This window comes from Syngnathus acus, chromosome 6, assembly GCF_901709675.1.
Source record: "Syngnathus acus chromosome 6, fSynAcu1.2, whole genome shotgun sequence".
NCBI classification, from domain to species: Eukaryota; Metazoa; Chordata; class Actinopteri; order Syngnathiformes; family Syngnathidae; genus Syngnathus; species Syngnathus acus.
The window spans coordinates 4,871,439-4,889,722 of NC_051092.1; positions in this window are offsets into that span (position 1 = coordinate 4,871,439).

The following is an 18,284-nucleotide window of genomic DNA, read 5'->3' on the forward strand; positions in this document are numbered from 1 at the left end:
GTTCGAGGCCGAGCCGCTATCGATGACAAGCTGCCGCCGCGACTCCGCTTGTGTAGCCAAACGAAGCCGTGTAGGTACATTTTCTAATTACTGCCGAGATTGTGCACACGCGCAGTTAGCCGTAATACACGTGCAATCGCAAATCGGTGCTCAAGCTCTGACATGTCAGTCAAAAATTATCCATGTAAAGAGAGGTTTCAACCCGGCTCATGTTTTCATTGAATCTCATTAGATTTCAACACATCCATCCGATAGCATTTGACCTTTGCACTTCCCGGACCCATTTCTTGGATTGTGTGTTATTTTTTAATGCCCGTTTAAAATTCCGGCATACTCCCGGCCGTCAACGTGAGAACCTCCAGTGAGAGCAAGATTCATGACACGGGCTGATCCCGCATCCATCATCCATCGAGCGGAAGAGGACGGCCACAGAAAAAATAGCAGCAGCGCTGGCATGGATCATTTTGGGGGCACTTTGTCATTGTCATATTGCGGCGTCTGACCACAGGTTGAGTTGCGGTATGGACCAAGCAAACAGGCAGGCCCTGTCTGACTTACAATGATTTCTACCAGCTTTCAAGTGAACTTTCACGATAAATCTAAACTGCACTCACCGATCCATTTTTAGGTTCATCCTGGAATTTCAAATAGTCTTGCGATTGGTGGATGACTAGCAGATTTTGGAAAAATCAGCTGGAAAGAAACCAAATAATCAAAATTATAAATTCGGTTTTTGTTTTAAATCACATTATTGACATACTGGTGAATGGAGAGTGTGGATATTTTTGAAGGGGTGGTCTCACTGAAGTGCATTTCGGCCATACTAACATGAAGAAGAAAAAAAATCTAATAAAGCCTAGGAGAGATAACTTGACAGGTGCGACATCAGCGAGCGCAGCCAATTTGTGATTTCAAAGCGGGCGCAACCTTGTCAAGCAGCTTTCTGCTTCACGCTCCTAAAGTTTGCACTCACAGTAGGGGCGGATAAAAAAAAAAAAAAAACCCGGCCTTTTGATCCGCTCCTGCAAGTTTCCCATGCCGTAAACATTGCGCTCTCTTCTGCCAGTCAGCTGATGCCTGGCGGTGGCCTCGCCTGTTGTGCGGGATCAGAGGCGCGCTCATCAGGTGGGAGGTAGTTTCCCAGTTTCTCTTTCCCGAACTCTACTCTGAACTTGCCTGACAGCTCGCACGATTTTGGATGAGGGATGAGAAGGTCGGACGGTGCGAGCTCTGATGTCGTTGGGCCGTGGTTGATTGACGTACGCTCGAGTGCAGTTAAAAGTCGATGGCGGGCAAAAAGCCTCATTTGGATGAGGGATGATATTTAGAATTTGGCTTCATCGCAACATCTTGTGTTTTCCAGAGCAACTTTTTCAAAACACGGCTTGTACTCATCAACCTAAGGGAAAGTTTTTCAATTTTGGTTGAAAAGAACTTACATTAACCTCCAGGATCCCTCGGCGTATGTAGCTACTCCCGGTCGAAAGAGCCTCGTACTGATGTTTATAAATATTTAATCTTCTCATAAATGAACAGACACCGTGAGAACTAGAAAAATGAAATGAAACAAATTAATATTTGACTTTACAGAACTTTCACATACACAACACCGCGTGACGTCACAAACACGTTACAAGCACACATTGACACAGCACAATAGACGTTACTATCAACAACTTAAGTCAACGACACAAAAGTAATTCTTTAAAACAGTTACCGTGTGCGCCGTTGACCAGTGAAATAAAGTTTCGTCGTTCAATCGCTTCTCTCGCCGTCCATTTTGCTCGTCACTCTCGCGCCTCTACTTCCTTGTTCCGCGCGCGCAATGCAATCTCCCGTACGTAACATCCGGTTACGAACAATAATGACAAATTAGCGAGGAAAACAGCAAAATAAATAATGACAAATTAGAAAGAAAACAGACAAACTAAATTATTATGAAATATATAAATTATGAAAATTTATGCAGTCATTTACACCGTACACTGGCAGCACCCCAGTGTATTTTTCTTTTATTGGTACTCTGTCATAGCAGCTAGCTAGCGCTAAACCAGAGGTGTCAAACTCAAGGCGCGGGGGCCAGATACGGCCCACCACATCATTTTATGTGGCCCGCGAAGACAAATTGTGCATCAAATTCGTGTCATTACTAGAATTGCAAATTGTCTTCACTTTTAATATCTTTTTTTAAACTATTTGACCAGTTTTTACTCATCTGATTTGAAAACGAGTTATTTGTCAGTTTGTTTTGTAACTTTTACTGTATATAATATGAGGTGCTCATACATTTATTTGGGTTGACAGTCATAATGGTCCTCCGAAAGAAGCTATGACTACAATGCGGCCCGCGAAGAAAATGAGTTTGACACCCCTGCGCTAAGCTAACCAGGGAAATTGGGTTTTTAACATTGCTTTTTAACGGCTAGTTCTCTTTTCATTTTGAGTCACCGCCGATTGGTGCCCTAATCGTAGCAATACACGTGCGGTGCGGGTATAATTTTATTCACTTGGAGTCATGTTTCGATTTGATCTCAAATGAACTGATAGCTTCGGGCTAGGCTAAGACGCTATCAAGGCGACGGCTCAGACCTCGAGGCGCTTCCTGTAACGTGGCAAAGATCCCGCCAACATTTGGGGCATGATGGAACACCCACGCTGAGTCACAAGGCCGAAACAATGCAGGCCAACATCTGATAATCCCAAAACACATTTCCAAGATAACGCCGCACATAAGCTGCGGCAAGAAACCTTTACGGCGCTAAAAAGAAAATAAATAGAAGCGATATCTCTCCATCACCCGTACAGGTTTGCCATCAGGGCTTCAGAACTCAGACAATCCAGAAAAAATATGTCAGCTCAGGGACAAACTTTTAAGAAATACGACGCCGCTCTGACTCTCTGGGCCCCGCACGGGTTTTAATAATTGTGTCCACTGACACTTTTTTTCTTAGTTGCCACGACAAGTCCAGTCACGAGGACATGCAAGAGTACTTTTTCGTCAGGGTTCGGGCCCGAAAGAGTCTGCTGGGGCAATTCAACGCTAACGCGGGGCCAACATTATCGTTAGCGATAAGACGAGAAATTGTAAAAGAGCAGTAAGCCGCTCAGCAAAGTGAGCCAAGTTGCTGATTCTGGATCAATTTTGCAACTTTGCAACTGGCTAAACAACAGTTAGGAGAAAATGGTGTTCTCTTCATTATTGCAAGTGCATTTAATTAGCAAGATAGCTTTAAATTAGCAGACGGAGACGCGGCCGGTCAGAAGAGCCAAATTCAAGACCTTGAGTTTTTGAATTGAAGACTTTCAGATGATTTCTTTAATAGTCTAATTTTTCATAACATACCCCACCAGAACCTCATCGTTCTTGGTGGTTCAATTCTTTTCGGTTGACCTTAACATATTTGGATTTTTTAATTTTATGGCTAATTCAGACTTTGAAAAAAATGTCATGATTGAATGAATTAATAGATGGTTACTTTATTTAATTTAATTTGTTTGTATTGTTTTTTAATTTTATGGCTAATTCAGGCTTTGACAAAATTGTCATGACAATGAATTGATGGTTAATTTGATTTAATTTAACCTCCACTGAGGCCGCACAGGGATGACTTTAGACGTCCACCAAAACGTTGACCTTGGATGTAAACAGTCCCGACAAAGACAAAAGTAGTGCTTCCGCCGCAGTGCAATGAATGCTTGTGTAGTTCTTGAAGTTTTCCAGCCAAGAAGTATTGTACTGCTAATTAGACACCGAGGGGGGTGACGGGGCACCAGTGCAGGCAGCGTGTATGCCGATGATGCTTTCTACATTAATTTACTTGGACATTGCCGTCCCATCGAGTCAGACGTCCGCTGAGTATTTACCGAGCATAAATGTCATCTGACAATATAAATATGTATAACTCGCCGGGTCTTTGATAAATGATAAGGACACGCAACACCGCGGCAGACTCTCTATATTCCCTTTTTTTTTAATTATTATTATTATTTAAGGAGGGAGACCCAATTAAGTTTCACCTAAGACGACTTGAGCGCATTTGAAGTCATGTGAAAAAAGAGAAGGAATGACAGAGTGTGAAGAAAAGGAAGCTTGGGTGCAAAACACCCGAGGGCCTTTTCGGGGTTTCCCGGGTCACGTCGGCATTCCGGCGTCGCTCTGCATTAGCAGTCGAGCACAATTAGTGGGAACCGCGCAGTCCGAATCAATGCGCTGCTGTCAAACTCATTATGGGACGGATGCTGAAGGCGAGAAGGCGACAACCAATCAAGGTGGTGCGGATGTCTGCCAAAGCGGAACAAAAGTGGAAGGAAATGTGAGTTTGTTTGCACGCTGGGCAAGAATTTAGCACACTGCTTTTCCCGAAAAGATTTTTTCTTTGTAATAAATTGTTTGAGTTGCCTCGAAAATAATCAATCAAGCAGGTAAACGCAAGAGGACTTTGGACAGCAAAATTCCATCTCAGACCAACAAATCAAACAAAAATTACGATGGCCACTAAGGAAAAGCTGCTGAGATGAAATTCATATCAAACGGCACAGATTTGAAGAAATGAAGCCATCAGGACAACCTGTGCAAATGTATAAAAAAAATTCGACGTAAACAAAGACAATAATGTTTAGTTGTCGGTGATGCTGAAAAAAGATTTTCATTTCACAAAATTAGTGACTAATTTAATTTAATTTGTATTTATTTGTTGTTTTTCTTCTCTCCACATTAAGCAGGATTTGAGAACAGCGACAACAGCTTTATGTTTCACAATTCTCAAGCTTCATTGACGATATGAGCAGGCCATCCTTTTCATTCAGACTCATTTTCACTTTTTTCTGACTGTATTTCTTACAAAGCGCTTTGGGCGCAAATTAATTGCACTTTTTGTGACCGGTTCTCCGTCGAGACCAGACTGCCAGACAGTCATGCTAAAGTGTCTCCGTGGGAGAAACGTCCTGCCATATTTTCACATGCCACCATAAGGCCGACATTAATTGCCCGATTGAACGAAGACACGCTACGATGGACCGCGACGTCTCTGCCCGCTCTAAAAAACCTTGCGGGCTTTTTATTTAAATGGAAGATGCGCGCGAGCTGGCAAATAAGTTACGGCTCCGACCTCCCGCTGCGAGCAGTCTCGCTTGTTTACATGAACTCCGCAATCCCCCCCAATCAAGTATGAGCGCTTTGATTTCCCGGGAGGCCTTTGTCTGCGCCAAGGTCGAGCAACAAAGCGCTACCAAACAACAAGGTGGCATTTTTCAAAAAGCACAGCAAGAAAATTTGGTTGCATTTTGCCACTCAAGTCAACAATTAGACGGATTACTTTGATTCATCATCTGAACAGTGAGAAATTTCAAGTCGGGCTGCTAAATTCACAGGAAATGACATCGTCTGATGAACTCGCTACTAGGAACGATTTGACTTTTGCCTCTCGAAAAGTGTCCTTTGCTGAAGGTTCGTCCGGCAGACTTTTTAATCTCGGCCACCCTGTCGCGGAGGCGGATTAATTATGACTCTTATGGTTGAGGGTGTGCGTGGGGAAGAAAAAAAAAGTGTGTAGGGGGTGACAGGGTTCTCCATTAAAAAGCCAGTCTGATGGACGTGTACTGAGCGTCTTTCCAGACTGCAAACGTCTGTTCAAAGAAAGTCATCTTCATTAAGTTTTAAGGTCGTCTTTAATCCGCTTTTAAGACCTCGCTTGAATAAGCCAACACCTTTTGTGTCAAAACACGCCTGTCCCATGTTCTTTACACGTTTACATTTCGCTCGTCTTAAGTCCATTGATGGGTCCTGAGACGGACCGGCCGTTTGGGGAATCTCCTGAAATTCCCGATGGCCAACTCGCTCCCGAATGGAGTCATATTTTTGGATGTTTTGAGGATTTCAGAGCAAATTTATGCAAAGGCATAAATTACAAACTCCGTACAGCAGCTAGCAAGACCGCGTCGGCTCATACGAGCGCATCTAGTAGTTAGCGAGTACTTGTGCGTTTCAAGTTCATTTGAAATTGTGTGTGTAATGTTTCGCCGAGAGAAATAAGCAAAGCCTAAATTTCTTTGGGATTAGCCAAAGTGGATTTAAGTGGCGAGCAAACAATAGAGGACTTTAATGCCCTTCATTAAACAAAGGCGTCTCGATGTAAACATGACCATCTTGGGGAAATAGCAACCATTTGGGCTAATTTTATCATTTTTAAGCGATTAGCGCTCAAGCTGCTTGGTGCCTCGTGAGGGTTTGTGGACTTTTACGCAGATTTTGCTGGAATCAATGAACACTCCCGCCCACTCCACCCAATTGACTTTCTTGGTACTTGTTGAGGTCAGGACAGCGTAATGCGTGGTTGATCCCCGTCACTAATTAAACGCCACATGGAGTTGTTATTGTTTGCTAATTGCTTGCTGAGAGATCCTGAAGGCGCTTTGTTTCGCCTGGGAGCTTTTTAGATCGGCTTTGCGCAACACTGGCAGCCTACCATGTTCAGGGCAACAGTAATAAATCACCTCTGTGTAATCATTGGACATAGGAATATGCACTCTGCGAGCTGGCTAACGCAAGCTAGCAAGCTAATCAAATCATTTGGGCACTTTGTCTCGACTGACTGATATTATGAACTTGATATTAAAGTACAGCGGCACCTGATTTTCATGGGAATGAGGGGAGCCAGGATTGGCCAAGAGTTGTCCCACAACGGCGCACACTACCCTATTCTATTTCCGCTAGTTGGCTTTTTGTTTTCTTCCTGAGGTCAGGGACGGGTAGCGATGAGCTGCAAGCTCTTTCTGGTGCGACATCTTTTTTTTCCCCTGACATCAGCAAATCCTAGCAGCGAGCAGCATATTATGAACCATCAGGACTAAAGTAGCTTAATGCGTGACAGCGTCTTCAAAGTACACACAGTCACACCTCTGACATGAAACCACGCGCAGTGCTTTTAACACCCACCTGTCTGCCATTTCCTCCAAGTTCGGATCTAATTAGTGTGTCGAGGAAATATTTTATTGCTAATTTACGCACAATGGCTCACTCGCACTCCAGTACTTATAATGTGAAACCCAGTAAGACAATAAAATCCAGAGTCCACTTCTGTTGGTTTATTTCAAATAGCGGAGAAGTTGTTTATTGCATTTATATAGTTTTATGCAGACAAACTTCATTATTTTCCCTCTTGCACTTATTTACCAATTCAAATGGAAATACTCTAAGGGAATGCAAATGACTTGTTTTCCCCTCAACTAGCATCTTAAAACAAACGTGATTTAGCGTGTGTGTGTGCGCGCGCGCACCACTCAATGAAAAGCCAAAGTTGTAAGCCCGGCAGTGGCAGACGCGTCTCGCAGAGCTAAAAAGGCTTTAAGAGCAAATGTTCAGGGCTCCTGAAATAATGAACCTCGGCACAGGGAAACAGCTTGCGCATTTTTGCAAAGCTTGACCGACACTGACCTGCAAATGGAAGACTTGACATTTTCCAATCTGAGTGTCATTAGAATTTACATTCAAATCAACGCGATTCGATCGTTGATGACCATTTCGTCACCCGGTTTTGACCGGCTTAAATTAGACAGACTTGTGACGGTAAAGGCAAATATCCAGCACACAATAAAATACACTTCATCGCTAAAAGGGACACAAACAAAAGTCAAATATGACACATTTTAAAGTATATAGCCATCAATCAACGATCCTTTATTAGAAATGGCAGCACTTCAAATTAATGATTTTTTTGTTTTGACTGGCACTTCATAGTTAGCCATCTTCAACCCTGATTTAATGTGAAAAGTGTCAATTATTGAATGTATCACCAGCCCAGGGACTATAAATGTAAATAAGCTATAGGCTAGCATGCTAACATTAGAATTTTTACACACATTTAATGTGCAATAACCCTTTTATTTAAATAAAAATAAAAACTGATCACACATACATCCCAAATGTCCTCTTAAAATATTGGGACCGATTCCAACGGGCAACTCTGAGGCGAATTGAAATGACGCAAAAGGGCTGCCTCGAAGCAGCGGCAAGGCAGAGGGGACCTGGGGACTTCCTGCAGAAGAGGGCTGTTTTTCAGGCCTTTGTGCCATTTGAATCACTGCAGGTTCCAACAGCCTCGGGCCATGCTATATAAAGCCCAGACAGCTGCTGGATTTTCCACATTACTGCCAGGGAATTAAATGGGTACGACGGCGTGGCGGCCATGTTGCGGCCGCCGCCGTCGTCATGCGGCATCCGCGGGGGTTTTGCTCTCGCAGGTCGCCGACCACCTGTCTCCTCGTTATGAGGGACATTAGCCAGCATGCAGGCCATTGCGCAAGGCGTGCTGCACGAGGGCTAGCAAAATCATTAGCGCGCAAGTCCGCTACGCTACATTATGCTAGGGGTGGCATTGAAATCGCACGACTGCTGGATTTGGTTTTCTTTTGGTAAGCAGACATTCTGCCAGGTGTTGTTGAGCGTGTCCAATTGGTCAGTGGCAAATGGGACGAAGTCTTTAGGATTTAGGAACAGAACCTTGTCGCAACTAGCACAAATTGAAACCCTAACCTCAAAAATTTCCCTTTTAAATATACTACAAAATATGATTCCAAACACAAATGAATTAATACACGGTGGTGCTTTGAGACGAGTTTGATTTATTTGGTGTTCATTCTCAAATCATCTTTTCCCATTGAAATGAATGGAAAGTACATAAATCCGTTCCAATCTCCCGAAAAAACAAAATGGTTTTTTTTAATGAGAAAAATTCTGACTGCTAAGTTTAAATAAATAAAAACATTGCCTAGTATATAAAATGAGGTTTTGAAATTTTGAATAATGAAGATGCTCTCAGTTCTCATACGTGAAGACGTAAAGCTCCAACTAAGTTTCGGGTTTGTTTAAATGCCAAACTGCACTCCTGACCAGACGGTGGCAGCAATGCACTAAAAACATAAAATTTCATGAACTTGTTGCTCTCATTTAGCCTGTGATGCAATTCCTTTCTAGCTGTACGTGAAGCACTTGTTATACGCGCAGTTGAATGTTCAAAAGCTGAATGGGTAATAAAATAACCTCGTAATTAAATTAATTGAAATTTCAAATTAAAAACAACCGAGACGGTGTTGGCCCTGAAGTGAATACCAGGAACTGCTGCCAGCTTTTATGTTAACTAAGCGTACTTGTGAGATCCTTTGTGCTTGTGCCAGCGCCCACAATACACTTTTCTGAATGACGAGATAACTGTGAAGGCTAAAAAGTAGGTGAAGTTTATCTTAAAAATCCGCAACATGAAAGCCTCAAAACCCAAGTTTCCAAAACAATTTTGCACCATTACGTCACATGTTCAATACTATGGCTCTATTTACTTGGAATGAGGCTGATGCCAAATCTTGGTCGACAGCGCCATTAGGCAAAGCAAACCATTTCCTTTGTCAATCTTGCAATTTCTGCATCCTTGGATGTTTGCATAGTCCAGATAGCCTTTACCCTGGTGTGCCTTATCAGGCGCAAGGGGGCAAATTAGAAGGGAAAACTTGGCGCCTCAGTTTGCTCCATCGACTCCAGAGTACTGATAGCAAAACAGTCTTGACACTCCATAATGGCTTTCTCAGAGGATCTTTGTGGACAACCCAAAACCTAAATCGCCTCGACACTATCGCCGCACGGCAGGCCAGTCGCACCAGAACGTTTCAAGCGCTGATTCTCGCGGAACCACACCTTAAATTAATCTGCAACAAATCGTCGCCGTATCATTTTTACAAAGTGCATAGGTCAGCATAGGTCGTGCCTATTTTTGAATGAACTTAATCGTTAAATAAAATATTAATATCCATTCATTTCAATGAGTAAAATCTTCGACTGGGTCATTCTTCGCAGAAGATAAAGAATATACTCCTGAGTACTGTCATGTTATCCGTGTTGCTCTGATAGCATTTAAAAAGCCGTCGCATGAAGAGTTCCAACACCACGACGTCATGCTCTTCGTTAGCCAATTCATAGCGTTGTGTGTAGCCTCTTTTTTGTACACAGCTGCTACTTGCTGTGAAGCGCTAACTTTTGTTTTTGACCAAAACAGACATGGATGCTAAAATCAACAAAATAACATGCCCATTTCATTAAAAAATGAACACGTTTCTGATGATGCTACTTACTCCCGCCGACGAGTTTGAGGATTAAAATGCACATTTCAGGCTTAGCGCCGATTACAATATTTATATCAAAGTGTAAACAAAGCGCAAGCGCGGAGCAGATAATGGCCACAACGTTGCACAATGGCTCTGTTGAACAGCAAGTACACACACACTCTTCCCGACCCTATCGGGCTCATTAAATTATATCGCCTCCATTTTTGCAAAGAGGCCGAGACATTTTACTACTGTGCTTTTTACGAGGCGTGCTATACAGTTGACTTTCATCCGAGGCTGTGGCCACAATCCCCCGGACATATTCATACCTCTACATTAGTCATTCAAGTCATCTACTCTGCTTGAAAAAATGGAGGCTGTGGGAGTTGCGCATTTATTTCCTATGTTGCCTGCACAACATGTAATGTGTGCTTTTTGTCGTATTAAACCTCTGCCATTTGTTCTTCTTCTATGGGGGCGGCTATATGATAAGACCATATGGTGTGTGGGGGTGTGCGCACATTATATTGCATGGCTCCCTTTGCTTTGAGCATTTTGCCTCAAGTGAAGCTCTCCCGTTGTGTGTTTAGCACTCTCTAATAGCTGAAACACACTCTTGGAATGATGGCCCATTCCACTATTGGAGGAAGTTAGCCTAGTATATAATTTTTTGTTTGATTGTCCATTTCATACTTTAGTATTCAGCACTGAAAAACATACAAATTAAAAATGTAAGAGGCTAAACGTCACTTGTGGGTGTGCTCAACGAGAGGCGGAGCCGTTGCTCCAGCGCCAGCGTAGCGCTACTATCTGCCGATGTACAGTAAATGTTTTGGCACAAAATCTGTCGCTTTGAGACCGGGAGGGCAAATGTTGTTCAGACGAGCAAGGCCATCTGGCGCGTGGTGGAGACACCAGCTGGAGTGAGGCGGCACCGCCGCCTCGACGGGCCTGCTTGCCGGCCGGAAGGGAGCGGGTGCGCGCTATGATTCATGGAATGGTAAGCAAACTGGCCTACGGTTTTTCTAGCCCACTTTAGGAGGCAACCCACGGAAGCACATTGCTGCTACAATAAAAAAAAAATTACCGTTAAAGTTTACAAAGAGTATTTAACATTTTGCGCCAGATTAGCTTGCTAGTTTATTATGAGTTTGTCAATTAGTTAAAATGGGAGTAGGCTAGTTGGTTCACTGGTTAGCAAAATAGCTAGCTGCTAGTTAGCTAAACAGTTTGATGGCTATATTTTGGAAGCTTACGATTTTACATAAAACATTTTGTAGAGTAAAAAAAATATGTTGACCCAACATCATCTAATTTGAAAAAAAAGGTTATACGCATCCTCCAATATATAGCCGTTGACAACATTGCCAGAGGCAGCCATCTTGGAATCATGTGACCGGAAAATATTTTTGGATGTTGAATTTGTGCCCTAAGCAGTTATCACACAGTTCAAGCAACACTGTAGTAAATTTTTCACCTTGTGAGACAAAATCTATCAAACGATATTTCTCTCACAGCCTCATGAGGCAGAAAATTAGGGCCGCACAGAGAGCAAAAAGTCTCAAATGACTTTCTTCAGCAGATAGCTAAAGTTAGCTGCAGGCTTACGTAAGTAGGTTGGTAGGTAAAAATGTAACACAATAAGAAGAAAAAAATGTCAACGTGAACAGACTCAAGTGTTCACTGCTTTAATTAAAAACATTTTTCAAAGCAGAGTCTCTAACTGGCTAAAAGGAGCAACAGCAGCTCCGTCTTGGATTGAGCTGTTTTTCTCCTCTCTACTTTGATTAACCGTCTCATTTCTTTGCATCGGCGAAGGTTATTCTCCGTGTGGCGCAATTCTCTCAACGCGCAGCGAAGGCAAATTGGGCGGCGGGGTTAGAGGGCGCCAGCGACACCGCTCCCGAGGTCTCCGCATCAATACCGGGCAGAGAAGGTAGCCCGAGGCGCCGAGCGACCCCAGGAGAAAGGCGATGGGGGCGAGGTTGGGCAAGTCGGCAGCCATTCATCAGCAGCACCGACGGGGACGCCGGAGTATCGATAACCTCCGGGCGCGCTCGGCCCGAGGCTTACGTGCGGCGGTGCTAATGAGGGCTGACGGTGAAAGGTCAACGACAGTAGGTACACTGGGAGAAGTGAGGTGGAATTGCCCTGGGTGCAAATCGTATGCGATTGGCCCCCGTTGAGGAGCCGCCCTCTTTTCAATCTGAATGATAAAGACAGTCGAAATAAGCACAGGAGATAAAATCCACCGCCAGTCCAAAACAACGGGAGCCAGATGTGGCCAAACTCCTCCAGACAGCCCGCTGCAAATATTGATTTTTGTCTTTGCAGCTCTTTCCATCAATGCCTCAAGACCCCCCCCCCCCCCCCCCCCCTCTGTTAGAGTCCTAGGTGGTTTGTATAAAAGTCGCGCAGCAAAGTCACGCTATGCTTCACTCACTCTTAACTGTAATCTCCAGTGTCCTCTGAAACGTCCACTATCCCGGCTGGCCCAGATGCTAAAAAAAGCTTCTCTTCTATCAGCCTGCACCTGAAGGCAGCACCGGCGCTCGGTGCCGCCTGCTTGGCTTTTTACTCGCCTCTGCTGTGTATCCAACGTCCGCAACACTCCATACGGTCATCCATACTGCAGTGGAGCAGTCTCTGGGTGCCTGTTAGCAAAAATGCTATCGAAAAGCTAGCGTGGGTATGGGGGGGGGGGGGGGGAACTCTCGATATGGAAACAATTGAATCAGATGGAGAAACTGGATCCAAAATTAAGATCAATTGGATTACAATGTTTTCCGAAACAAGACAGAACTTTCAATATTATAATATGTTATGGAAATTTGTTTTATAAGAGAGAGTCCCCACCACATTGCTCTGCCATGAGAGATCATCAGAAGTGCCACAGGATATAATCAAAATTCATGTAATTGGTGTGAAAAATATTATTAATCTACAACGACTAATGTCATCCAGCCATGTGGTGACAGGCGGAATAATTAAATGCTCTACCACAAGATGGCAGAAGGTGCAATTAATCTGCGCTTCCACTCATAAAATAGACCAATAGCTTTGTGTTTAATTAAACAAGCCCATATTTCATGCTGTGAGATAATTGATGGACAAAATAACATTAACAGATCATAAAATAAAGTATTAATAGGGTTTACAAAGTATAATCAATCATTCGTTATCGGAACATTTATTTCATAATTAAAACAAATTTAATTTTATTTTTTTTAATTATTTTTTATTTTATATATATATTTTTTTATTTTATAGTTTAATTTATATTTTAATTTATTTTTAGATTTTCTGGCCAGTCTTTCAGATTTGAAATTCGATTATTTTTTTTTTTGCCCGCCCCACGCCGCTTCTCCAAGTATGTTATCTCTTCACATGTTCTGGAAAATTCCCATGACATGGTTAGAGCGCTTCGAGGCATCTGACGTGCTACGTCGTCGCATGTTTAGTATTTCCTACGTTGCCTGTTCACGAGTGAGCGCCATCTGGCCTCCACAGCGCCGCCATGGCAACAGACTCCTCCATCTCGGATTGGGGCCACCAGGGTCGATGGGTAGCGAGCGCTTCCCATCTTCTCTGAATGTGGACGGAGCGTCTCTGGAGGACCGTGGAGGACTATTTCGGAGGATTCATGGTTGGGGTTGGCCCATATATGTCAGCACCGCGCACCGCTGTGATGTTTCATTAACCGGCAGGTGCATCTCTTACTTGTCGGAAGTTTTCACAGAGAAGGGCACCTTCATTTATGGGGCGCAGGACGCAATTTTGGAAAGTTTTGTTTTATGAAAGACCTTAATCGTCGACATGAAGGCAAAAAGCAAAGATTTCATTTGCGTGACCACATGATGCATATCACCACGGCAACGTGACGCAACGCTTTGTAGGCGTACCTGCAGAGTCATTGGTGCTGCATCAGAGCTCGCCAACGGATGGACCTGAACGAAAACAACCTTTCGTCCTCCATCCCGTCCGTCATGGAAGCCGACGGAACCTTACATTACGAAGCGTGGATGAGGACATCTTGCGATGATATTATCCTCCTCCATCTGCTAACAAGAAGTTGTCATGACATGTTGGAATTAGAGGGAGGTGTTCAAGAAGAAAACTAATCTTATATGAGGCAAATTTGTGGGTGTCAAACGGCAAACGTGGTGATGTCGACCACAAGTGTTAAGTGGTCAAGTCAAAAAAATCACTGAATTAAATGTTCAAAATGTGTTGCAGTATTTTTTACATAATCCATCTGTTCAGTGTAGATTACTGACAGGCAATTAATTTGGGATTATCTTTAAGAACTAAAAACCATTAACTTTTAAAATAAAAAATCAGTCAAAAAAAATAAAAAATAATAATAATCTAAAATAAAAAATCATTAATTTAAACATTAAAAAAGCAGTAAAAAAAATAAAAATAAAAACAGTAATTGACAGACAGACAAAGTATTGATCCCCGGGGGGGAAATTCAGGAGCCAGCAGTTAGATCCAGAAACATGCGGCCTTCATATTAATTCATAACTGGTTGATAAATGGAATCATTTCTGACTCAAGCAAATTAGCTGTAATCAAGGCTGAGTCAATGTTCCAATCAAAGTAATTGATTCTATTGTCTATTATTACAAACCAAAATGTGCCGCAACAGTAGTAGGACATCATAAATTCAAAGCATTACGAGTCATTTTGTTCCAGCGTCATTTCATTTAACCTTTTTAGTGGAACAAAAAAATCTTAGCACCGAGTCATGCGCGCAACTTTTCACCCGATGCGAGACGACATGGCACCTCACAAAACAATGCAGTTGAATAATTAACCAGGGCTATTTGTCGTTTACGCATTTTAATTATTAAGTCTTTGTGATGAAATACATAATTCATTTACAATATCTACAATTCAAATGTGGCCATGTACGGTGTTCACCCTGCAATTTCTCTTACCTTTCTAGCTCGTCGGCGCTTCAGTATGTTTTTATTCCTGGAAGTTCCCGTCAAAAGGAAACACTCATGTTTATTTGATTTGCCACCGTGGCGCAAATGGGAAGAAATTGTGAAGCTGCTTTACAACGGGCACCTCAACATGAATGTTTAACGTTAAAGTGTTGAAAATAGCGCCGCTAATCAACGCCGACCTCCGTTATAAAACGCGGATGAGTTATCAGCTCAAAGGCTCGTTAATTGGATCAATATAGCGAGTAACTTTGTTTTGATCACTTTCATCATAATCTTAGCGCGTTAGCATATTAGCATATTTGAGTCATTTGATTGTTTAGGATTAGGAAGAGTTTAAAATGGAATGACTGTTCATCTATTTAAAAAACGGAGTATTAGCAAGAATGCATTTTGTTTCAGAACAGATTATACCAACGATTAACTGATTCACTAAAACACAAGAGAAATCCAATTATTTTAATTATTATTTTTAATTATTTCATCTCGCCTCTTTAAGCAACATCCCCTAGATTAAAAATGTCCAATTATGTATTCAATGCCACAAAGTTTCTATTCGGGATGAATACGGTAGTGCAAGTGATGATTATAAATTCTTGACTTTCATGTCATAAGGAAGGCATATGGGATCCTCGTCTCCACTCAAGGTTACTGCAGCTCAAGAGTAGCTACCACACAGTCAGCTAGAAAAGTGCTGACTGTGCAGATAAACTTAATCAAAAGATTCGACTAGATTCAAAAATTCTTTTAAAAAAAAAAAAGAAAAAAATATTATAGGCCGCATAAAGGCAGAGGCACTCGTTCAAGGTCTTGGCTCCAAAAGCAGAGGGTGATGTTTTTGAGACAGAAATAACAAAACCACCTATTCTCCATTCTGACTGATGTATCCCAAAAAAGCAACGTTTCCCCTCACAGTTCTTCGAAATTTTACTCCAAAATGGTCACAAACAAAATGCTTGATTTCACAGATGAATCCGCTGCTGCCATTTTGATTCGTTTGTTTAGCTAGTACGTTAGCTAGTTCGTTAGCATTAGCTAGCTAATTTTTGTTCTTTGGTGAATTGCTATAGCTTGATTAGAGCAGTGGCCCAAAAATTAAAATGGTACAAGCCATTCATTCCTCGTGTCTTGCATCAATCTGCATAAAAGAGAATGTCGAATGTCAAGTTCAGAACGGCAAGTAACTCAAAAGGACACTAGTATGTCCCAGTTCTTGTATGCCCGAGAAGAAATGTCGGCCTTCAAATTTTTACCATGCAGGTTTGTACTTCCTACTAAAGGACGCATTTAATATTTAGCAAGTCACAATGTCTTTGTTCTGGTTGGTTTTAAAAAATGTCTTTTCAGAGTTGAGATGTAATGACATTTTCGTTATTGCTGATGCAACTCGTGCGGTTGAAGTGACCTGCTTATGCAAAATAAAAGAACCCCCCCCCAAAAAAATCCCTCATGCTTTAGCGTCGCCGGCGACTTCCGATGACAATGACGGAAATGTATTTGTCCCGCCAAAGAGCGAAGCTAAGCTGTGAAAAATTGATGACACACTTTCTTTGAGAGCCTCCTAATGCGGCAAAAGAATGGCTCCATGCAAGTCCTCGTTGACTTTTTTTATTTTAATAATGTCACGCTTCTGATTTACTGGCCTAAGCTGCTATTTTTTTGGCAGAGGACAAAAAAAACAAGTGACAAAAATAACTTCTGCAGTACTTTAATAAGTATAAAGAAAACTAAAAGAAAAATAAATTACTAATAATTAATTAACTGCCACTCACCAACTCCCACGTCACTCACCAGACTAGGCCCCGCCTTGCAAGCCACACAAGTGGACAAAATAATCCCTGCACCTCATGTACATCTTTTGCATTGGTATCTTCTTTCTGATTACTCAGGAATCTTAAAAAAGCCACAATACTGTTGTTACCGGAAAGAAAGAACCTTCATGTCAAATTCGACTAAGTGCACCACGTTTTCCACAGAAAAACACCAACGTAAGGAGTTTGGTCATTAGTAAAAGCACTAATTGTTCTCTGAAACACACGTTCGGTTTGTTTATTGAAGAGCTAATTGCGTGAATCCTGATGAGAGCGCTTCCTAATGGAAGCAATTATTAGCGCCGGAGCGTTCATAATGTGCACAGCCGCAGCTTTACGAGGGAACCCGCACGACCTCCGCTACGCTGATGCAGTTATTGAGGAAATAAAAACAAAACAAAAACAAGGGTAGGTGCTTGTAAATCTCAGGTTTGTCGCTTATCTTTCAACTGACTGCCCTCTTCTGAGCGCTTCATCACAATTCCCACCTTCAGCGTTTCCTTAAAATCCACATCCAAATCCCAGGCAGGATAATCTCATCCCTCCACTCTGATGTACTTCCATTTATCCCGGCCTTGTACTACCGCCAGCTCAGGCCCGTGTTAGGGGAAAGGGAGAAATCGGATTTCTTGCGCTTACCCCTTGCTATGGTTCTTCGCTAAGGTTGTAAGTCCCTCAATCGTCACTCAATGTCACCCCCCTCTCCTTCCCGAAACGCCGCGGGGACACAATGGCCGCTCTCGTTTCTTATCGTCGATGGAAGCCGGAATACGATTGGGTGCGACCAGAGAGAGCAGAACATGAGCCGGCAGGCAGCATCAAACCTTCTCATGCCATGAAAACCATTTGCCCATTCAGCCTGGAGGAGAAACAAATAACGTCTGATGAAGTTGCTTGAGGTGTGTGTAAAGTATGTTGGGATACTCTAGGCGTTCATTTGTATCCATTTGTAGGCCCTCTTGGAATTCTTTCATTTTATCCCGATAATATATCTTTGGGTGGGCGGACGGACGGTCTTTGTGATACGTTTGGAAGGAAACCAGACTAATGAGGACTTGAGCCAAAGGATCTTTTGATTGATGATGACGGACGCCGACAGCAAACTCCAAAGGTTGGCAGGCTAACTGTCGACAAGGACGTATTATGCCATTCCATACGAAGCTTCAGCAATATTAAGCACCCAGTGGCTTTTTTTTTTTTAGACTTAAAAATAAATAAAAATATGCTCCGTATTTGTGGAAGATGGAGGAGGTGTGCGGAAAACAACGCGTAAAAATGGAACACTTCCAGTTTGTCAGCGTCGATGTTTACATTCGTGTGCACAAGCTGTCGCCGACTCAGCCCGCCGATGTCAGCTGTCATGCGCATGCAGCGACAACCGGCTGACACGGGGCGCGGCCCGGGGGCAGACGCCACGCTCCGTCACATTTAA